The sequence below is a fragment of the Sus scrofa genome, chromosome 10, assembly GCF_000003025.6.
Source record: "Sus scrofa isolate TJ Tabasco breed Duroc chromosome 10, Sscrofa11.1, whole genome shotgun sequence".
In the NCBI taxonomy this organism is placed as follows: Eukaryota; Metazoa; Chordata; class Mammalia; order Artiodactyla; family Suidae; genus Sus; species Sus scrofa.
This window is the reverse complement of record NC_010452.4, coordinates 22712975-22721939: the sequence shown is the minus strand read 5'-3', so window position 1 is coordinate 22721939 and position 8965 is coordinate 22712975. Positions and strand designations below refer to the sequence as shown.

General features: G+C 45.6%; 1 pseudogene; it reads left to right on the top strand.

The window, feature by feature from the left end:
- On the top strand, positions 8167-8442 carry LOC110255619 (annotated as a pseudogene).

Here is an 8965-nt window from a genome sequence, read left to right as displayed (position 1 = left end):
GCTAATACGCGATTTAGGTTCCACCGAGGCTGGGGAAAAGCCCTCAGCTAAGGACACCCTGGGCTTTGGAGTGGTTCTTTTTCTCCATCAAGGCGCAGTCGAACCCTTTCCGTTTGCAGATCGTGGGCTTTCTGTTTTCATCACCTTCTGCCATCCCACCGACCTCCTCAGATGCGACCACGGAGCACGCGTGCAGGGACTCACGTTTACAAGGAAACGGGTCTCTAATGATAAAAACAGTATTTGCTAACTGATTTCAGAGACGATTGGTCAATGATTGACAGATAACTAATGACGCCTAGGCATCCTTGCCAAAATCCAAAAGGCACTGGATAATGTCATCTGAACCGATCTTGCAGGCGGATGTTAAAGTCCAGTTAATGAGTGACCCTCACTGTAAACTTCCTGAACACACTCTCCTCCCCATGACATCTCCGTTAGGCACGGATGTTCTTATAAAATCGGAATTCTGGTAAGCACTGTGCATGAGCCCATACCAGAGCCCATACCAGCGTTTTTTGTTTTTTGGGTTTTTTTTTTTTTTTGGCGTTTTAGACCCCGCTCCCCCCCCACCCCGCCTTCTCCTACATATGGAGATTCCCAGGCTGGGGGGCCAATCAGAGCTGTAGCCACAACACAGCCACAGCAATGTGGGATCCCAGCCGCATCTGCGACCTACACCACAGCTCACGGCAACACCGGATCCTTAACCCACTGAGCGAGACCAGGAATCGAACCTGCATCCTCATGGATCCTAGTCGGGTTCGTTAACGGCTGAGCCATGACGGGAACTCCACCTTGAAGTATGTTTATATGAGGAGTTATTAAGAAGACGCACCTTAAATTACTCATCATTCCAATGGACCGATTGCCCCAGATATTGGGGAGTTTACAGAAGACTTATAAATGCAGAACCAGTGAGTTCCTGCCAGACCATGGCTTAAGGGTGCATTTTTGCTGGTACCATTCACCAACAAAGCCATTTGTCATGGATTTTCTTTAGGACCTGCGCTGGCACCGGCATTTGAAAAACAAAACAAAACAAAACAAAAAAAAACAACTAGCTTCCTTGCCAATCCCCAAACTCCAGATTATATAAGGTGGTGGGTGGCAGATTTGGAAAGTAATGGCTCTGTAAAGATTTCTTCTCCTTCTTTTTAATAACTGTGAGAAATGTGGCACCTGGCAGGAAAGATAAGTTACTTTTACACAGTACTATTATGGCCAGGTAAATATTACTCACTTTTTATAGCACTAATAATTAAACAGAGCCTTCATCAATCTTTTAGCAATCGGAATGTTTAAGACTGTATTCTTTTGGTAGGGTTGTGTTGTTGTCACAATCTGTGATTTGTGTCTGATGACTTACACTCCATCTCTTTAGTGAGCATAAGTGAAATAGACTCCATACCATTTTGCTTCCATTCAAGGCCTTTAAAAACACTTAGGGAAAAACTAAATTATCAAAATGGTTTTATGGAGTTCCCATTGTGGCTCAGTGGTTAACGAACCTGACTAGGATCCATGAGGTTTTGGGTTCCATCCCTGGCCTCGCTCAGTGGGTTAAGGATCCGGTGTTGCCAAGAGCTGTGGTGTAGGTCGCAGACACGGCTCGGATCCAGCATTGCTGTGGCTGTGGTGTAGGCTGGCAGCTGTGGCTCCGATTGGACCCCTAACCTGGGAACCTCCACATGCCTCGGGTGTGGCCCTAAAATAGCAAAAACAAAAACATAAAAGTAACAAAACCCCTGTTTTTTAAAGAGGGACATGTAGGGCTTCCAAAGTGATTCCCCCAGGAATTCCATAGTAATTGTAACAAAAATTATGGAGCCACAAAATAGATCTCAGACAGTCTTTTTTTTGGCTGTTTAGGGCCACACCCAACGGCTTGTGGAAGTTGCCAGGCCAGGGGTCAAATCAGAGCTGTAGCCGCTGGCCTACACCACAGCCACAGCAACTCGGGATCTGAGCCTCGTCTGTGACCAACGCCACACCGCAACGTGGGATCCTCAACCCACTGAGCAGGGCCAGGGATCGAATCCACATCCTCATGGATCCTAGTCGGATTCGTTTCCACTGAGCCACAATGGGAACTCCCTTGGACACTCTTAATTCCTGAACAAAGTAATCTTTCAAGTAATAAATATTCCTCCAGAATGAAATATTTCATATGGCTAAATCTTACATGGGGCTATATAACTCAGTCTTGATTGTGTGTTAGTTATTCTAATGGGTATGGTTTTATTGGTACTTTTTTTTTTTTTTTTGCCTCTCAAACCTTTCTGAAAAAAAGGAAATGTGCAATCAAAACTGATAAATATGGGAGTCTCTGCTGTGGAGCAGCAGGTTAAGGATCTGGCATTGCCCCAGCTATGGCATAGGTCATATCAGTGGCTTGGATTGGATCCCTGGCCCAGGAACATCCATATGCTGTGGATGTGGCTGAAAAAGAAAGAAAGAAAAAAAGATAAATAAGGTAGGATTTAAAAATATCTATTCCTATGAGGCCCTAAACACACACACACACACACACACACACACAGAGAAATCTGTTCCTTAAACTGTTTTTCAACACACAGCAATGCATGATTAGTCAAAATGTCAATTGTCAGTCTACTGACGATAATAAAACAAAGGCAGAAATGCACATTGTGCTTTGGGAAAGAAGAGGTAAAACCAAAACAGAAAAGATTAATTGAAAAAAACTGAAGATGCTTTGAAAGCTCATCTTATACTATATGAAATTGAGAAAATTTTGTTTATTTGCATCTTCTTTTATTCTATTTTATTTTATTTATTTTGGCTGCACCCTTGGCATGCAGAAGTTCCCAGGCCAGGGTTCAAACCCGTGCCATAGCAGCAATGCAAGCTGCTGTAGTGACAACACCGGATCCTGATCCTGCTGCACCACACCAGAACTCCTTAGATTTTTCAAGTTCTTTTGCATTTCCCAGAAAACCACAACTCATCCATCTTTTCCTATTATAAACTTAAGATAGACATTTTTTTTTAATTAAGAAGAAAGAAAATTGATATTACAGGTAAATTTAACGTTGTTAATTTAACATTGAAATTGTTGTGAGATTTCAATTATCCCTTCTCTTTTTCATTAACTTCCTTTAGCACCAAACTTAACTGTGCTGTGTTTAAATTTGGTGCCCTTTTTTTTTTTTTTTTTTTTTTGGACCAAAACAAATGCCACTTGTTTTTTGACCAAAAACTTTGGCTAAATCAGAACGTGGGGTGTCATCCTAAAATCCCCCTCAGATTTATGGCTGTATCCACTCAGTTGCCGGGCTCAGTCCCTTCTGTCTCCTTAACACCTGTCACTGGCTTCTCCTCCTCTCTGGTCCTGCCATTGCCGTGGCTTCCCCATGTCCACACGGGGACAGCTCACTGGCCTTGAGCCAAAGGGATTGGAGGTCTGGGAAGTAGCAGGTTGAGCCTGATGCCTGGCATGGAGGGGCCCTCAACTTTTCTCCAGCTGGTTCCTCACCTTTGCTTTCACTTCCTCTAGGACTTTTTCTTTCCTTTTTTTTTTTTTTTTTTTTTTTAAGGGCCACATCCACAGCGGATAGAGGTTCCCAGGCTAGGGGTTGAATGGGAGCTGTAGCTGCCAGCCTACACCACAGCCACAGCAATGCCAGATCCCAGCTGTGTCTACAATGCTAGTAGGATTCTTACCCCACTGAGCCATCACGGAAACCCCGAGGCCTTTTTCCATAGCCTGCTTCTTTCCTTCTAACTGAGCCTGGCGCCTGGCAAGTGCTCAGGGCATGCTCACTCTCTGGGAGTCTCTGAAGCAGCGTATGAAAATGTCTTCTAGGAGTCCCCCTCGTGGCGCAGCGGAAACGAATCCGACTAGGAACCATAAGGTTGCGGGTTTGATCCCTGGCCACACTCAGTGGGTTAAGGATCTGGCATTGCCGTGAACTGTGGTGTAGGTCACAGATGTGGCTCAGATCCTGCATGGCTGTGGCTGTGGTGTAGGCCGGCAGCTGTAACTCCGATGAGACCCCTAGCCTGGGAACCTCCATATGCCGCAAGTGCGGCCCTAAAAGGACAAAGGACAAAAAAAAGAAGAAAAGAAAAAAACAAAATGTCTTCTAGACTGAAGGTGACAATTCCTACCTTAGGTCACTGTTGTGAACATTACACAGCATCTTCCAGGAGGTTAATGTGACAGCTGACACCGCCCAGGCCCTCGTCTGTTCTCCCTGGGTCTTTACAAACCTCTGGTCTCTGTAAAACGGGCTTCCTGGGTGCTCAGATGGCCTCAGCATGGACTCTGTTATACGCCGTGTGCTGTATTGTTACCTGTATCACCCAGTACACACAGGACTTATGTCTGTACTGTGAAAGCTGACTTTCCCTTTTAACTGTTTGCTGAGAGGTGAGCGCTCTGTGTGCAGGCCTCCAACTTCAGGCACTTGTGGATACTCAGTGAAAGTCTGGTGACAGAAGAGTGTCCGGGAAGATCTAAGAGGGAAGTGATTTGAGACCACAGGAAAGAAAAAGACAACCGAGGAATTCCCATCGTGGCGCAGTGGTTAACAAATCCGACTAGGAACTATGAGGTTGCAGGTTCGATCCCTGCCCTTGCTCAGTGGGTTAAGGATCAGGCGTCACCGTGAGCTGTGGTGTAGGTTGCAGACGCGGCTCGGATCCCACGTTGCTGTGGCTCTGGTGTAGGCTGGTGTCTACAGCTCTGTTTAGACCCCTAGCCTAAGAACCTCCATATGCTGTGAGTGCGGCCTTAAAAAAGGCAAAAAGACAAAAAAAAAAAAAAAAAAAAAAAAAAAAGACAACCGAAAAAGGATCCTGCAAAGAGGAATTCAACGTTAGGACAAAAATGGTGAGGGTCCCAGTGGCGTGAGCCAGTCACTTGGGGAAACAAACAGGGCAAGGAGACTCTCGCCCGTGGGGTGCGGGCTTGGCTACACCCCGTGACAATGAACTGCTGACTTTGGAGTCCCTGCCGTGTGTGTGTGGCAGGGACTGGGCTGAGTTCTCATCTGGGGTGTCTCAGGGAATCCTTTCCAGGACCCCGCATTAGGTAAACGATCTTAATTCTCCCGTGGGGGAACTACCCCCCAGAACTCTTTCAAGAAAGAGAAACCTGGAGATTTATGATGTGACATGATTTGCTAATGATCAGCTTAGGACTGGCGCTAGTGACCGTGGGTCTCTCTGGTCCTAGAGCCTGGGCAGTCACCATCCGGCTCTCCCCAACCCTTTAGGAGCTTGGACCAGACCTGGCTCAGTGCCTGTTGAGCAAGGTCAAGTGTGTGCCATCCATCCCCCCGGTAAACTACACTACACAGCGTGCCTGGCTCTCCATATTGGTCCCTGTTAAGAGTTTGGCCTATGGTCGCTGACAATCTTTCCGTGCTTCCCAGGGATCTATGGAGAGACAGAGGCCTGTGGTGGGAAACCAAGAAGGTCAAAATGTCCCCTAAGAGACGACAGAAAGAGCCTGGTGTCAGTGGACCGGGCCAAGGTACCCAGGGGTCGTGTCCCTTTTCATCCGCAGTCGTGCGGCTTGGACGGTCTGCAGAGTGACATCTGTCATCTCATGGCTTAGGAGTCATCAACCAAAAGAGAAGAACATCGAGGACCATAAGTAGACTCAGGATGGGAGGAGATATTTTTCTTGATTGTTTTTGTTTTTGTATTTTTTGGGCCATACCCACGGAATGTGTAAGTTCCTGGGCCAGGGATCCAACCTAAGCCCCAGCAGTGACCTGAGCCACTGCAAGGACATTGCCAGATCCTTAACCTGCAGAGCCACAAGGGAACTCTTTTTTTTTTTTTTTTTGTATTTTTTTGGGGGGGAACTCTTTGTATTTGTTTCTGTTTTGGGGGTGTCGTATTTTTCCATACTCAATAATGGGAATGTAGCACGGTGTTGATTCAATAGGCAGGGGTGCACTAGCAAAGTACATAGCGGGGTTCCCATCATGGCTCAGTGGTTAACAAACCTAACCAGTATCCATAAGGACAAGGGTTCGATCCCTGGCCTTGCTCAGTGGGTTAAGGATCTGGTGTAGCCACGAGCTGTGGTGGAGGTCGAAGACGAGGCTCAAATGTGGTGTTGCCATGGCTGTGGTGCAGGCCAGCAGCTGCAGGTAGGATTCAACCCCTAGCCTGGGAACTTCCATATGCCACATGTTTGGCCCTAAAAAGACAAAGGAAAAAAACAAAACAAACTAGAAATGATCTCATTTGAATATTCCTGCCCCATCTTCTAGTTCACAAATAATAGCAAACATTCAAGTACTAATTCTATGTGCAGACACTGTTACAGGCACGTCATGTAAATTAACTTATATGTTCAAAAACGCTGTGAGTTAAGTATTATGATCATTCCTGTTTTAAATGGCAGGAAGTGAGCCACAGTGAGCTTGTGTAACTTGAACAAGGTTGCAGAGATTGCAAATGGGAGAAACTGGGATTCTGGGGTCTTTGTCCTGAACTGCTACCCCTCGGAGGCTCTCGGGTAAGTTTCTGCATTACAAGTAGTTTCACTTACCTTGGGACGGGAGGGTGTTAAAACATGCTTTGACCATTAATTTTCTCACGTGTGTTTTTTGTTTTATTTTTTCCTTTTTCTTTTTTCAAATAAATTTTAGTGGAGTATCGCTGACTTACAAGGTTGTGTTAGTTTCAGATGTACAGCAAAATGAATCATATATATGTGTGTATATCATGTATATATACACACACATTCTATTTTGAATATAGGCTGTCATAGAGTATTGAATAGATTTCCCTGAGCTATACAGTAGATCCTTGTTACTTTTTTTTTTGTCTTTTTGCCTTTTCTTGGGCTGCTCCTGTGACACATGGAGGTTCCCAGGCTAGGGGTCGAATTGGAGCTGTAGCCGCCAGCCTACGCCAGAGACACAGCAACGTGGGATCTGAGCCGCATCTGCGACCTATACCACAGCTCACGGCAACGCTGGATCCTTAACCCACTGAGCGAGGCCAGGGATCGAACCCGCAACCTCATGGTTCCTAGTCGGATTCGTTAACCACTGCGCCACAATGGGAACTCCCTTGTTACTTATTGATTTGGTGTATAGCCACACGTATTTGCTAATCCCAACCTCTCAATGTACCCCTCCCCTCCAGCGGTTCCCCTTTGGTAACCATAAGTTTGGTTTCAAAATCCTTGCAATTTTTTCCTTTTTTTTTCAATGATGGTTTCACAGCTCACAAGAGCCCTACGTTTAACTGGAAAATCCAAGAGACACTTTAATTCACATCTGTACAAATATAGAGCTAGAAATAAGACATACTTGTGTGTGTGTGTGTGTGTGTGTGTGTGTGTCCATCCAGAGGCAGGAAAACCCTGGACTTGGTACTTGGTCTCCCCAAGCCAAGGTCAACAGTACTGATTTAAGCTCCTCTGCGACAGATGACCTTGGGCAGGTAACGTAAGCCCTCTGCCTCAATTTCCTCATCTGTACAAGAAGGACAGTCATTGTTCTTTTTGTCCTTTGTGGTTGTGAGGATTAAATGAATTAATTACACCAAAAGCCTGGCAATAAATGTTGGTTATTACTTTGTCCCCATTATTTGCAAACCATGCTCAGGTGTTCCAAGGGGAACTTTTTCTTCCTTTTTTTTTTTTTTTTTGGCTGCACCTGCAGCATACTGATATTTCCAGACCAGGGGTGGAACCTGCATCCTGGCAGCAACAACACTGGATCCTTAACCACTAGGCCACCAGGGAACTCCAAGGTGAACATTTTTTTTGACTAGAACTAGAAAATTATTACATATTGATTGGAACGGATTCCAACAATTGTTTATTCATCTTAAACCGACGTGTACATTAATTTTAAAAAATTACTATCTGCTTGGGAAGAGTACTGGGAGTTGCCATTTTGATAAACTTTGTTTTTGAGACCTTCTTTTGATATCCAGAATAGCCTAATGATGGAGAGCTATCTGGTGAAGTGGGCCAGTGTATAGTCATTTTTTTTTTCTTTTCAGATTTTTGGGTTTGTCTGCATTATTGCAGGGAGGGGGTGGGGGTGGGGGTCACTAATTTTGCTCACTTGGCCCCAGTGGTCTGTAAAGCACAGACAGTGTCTTGATCCTGCAGGGGAACAGGTGCCGCTGATGCTGCTCGTGCTGAGTCCAGAACTGCAGCCTGACATGGCGCTGGAGGATGAGGGAAGGATGCTAACAGGCTCTGGAGAGCCCAAGGAGGAGGAAGCGGAGGAGGAGGAATTAGTGGAGCCTCTAACCCCAGTGGGAGAGCAATGTGACCAGCTGGAGAAATACATAAAGTCTTGGGAGCAGCTAGAGCTCTGTGATTAGTGTGTATCCTCCAGGTCACAGGCAGAGGAGGATGGCAGAGAGGGTCTCTTTGACTTCTTGCATATAAGAGACCAATGGGTCGTCCACACGCTCTCTAACAGCTTGGAATAAATGTGCAGATTCCTTCACCGCAGCCGCCATCCCTTGCACATCAGGATATTTTCTCATGGTTTTGAACATGCCATTTGTTTCTTCTCTTTTTTTTTTGGCTTTTTCTAGTGCTGCACCCACGGCATATGGAGGTTCCCAGGCTAGGGGTCGAATCAGAGCTGTAGCCGCTGGAGCCACGTCTGTGACCTACACCACAGCTCACAGCAAGGTTGGATCCTTCACCCACTAAGCGAGGCCAGGGATCGAACCTGCAACCTCACGGTTCCTAGTCTGATTTAGTAACCACTGCGCCACGACGGGAACTCCCCATTTTGTTTCTTATTTGTGTAACTAAGTTCTTGTGAACCTCAAGGATTTCAACCTAGGCAAGTAGCTTATGTAATTCTCAGTAATGGCAACTTAATAAAGTCCAGTGATCAGCCAAAAAAAAAAAAAAAAAAAAAAGAAAGAAAGAAAGAAAGAAAGGAAGGAAATAAAGCACAGACAGCATCTTCGTGTATGTAGGCTCTACGTCTATGTCCCA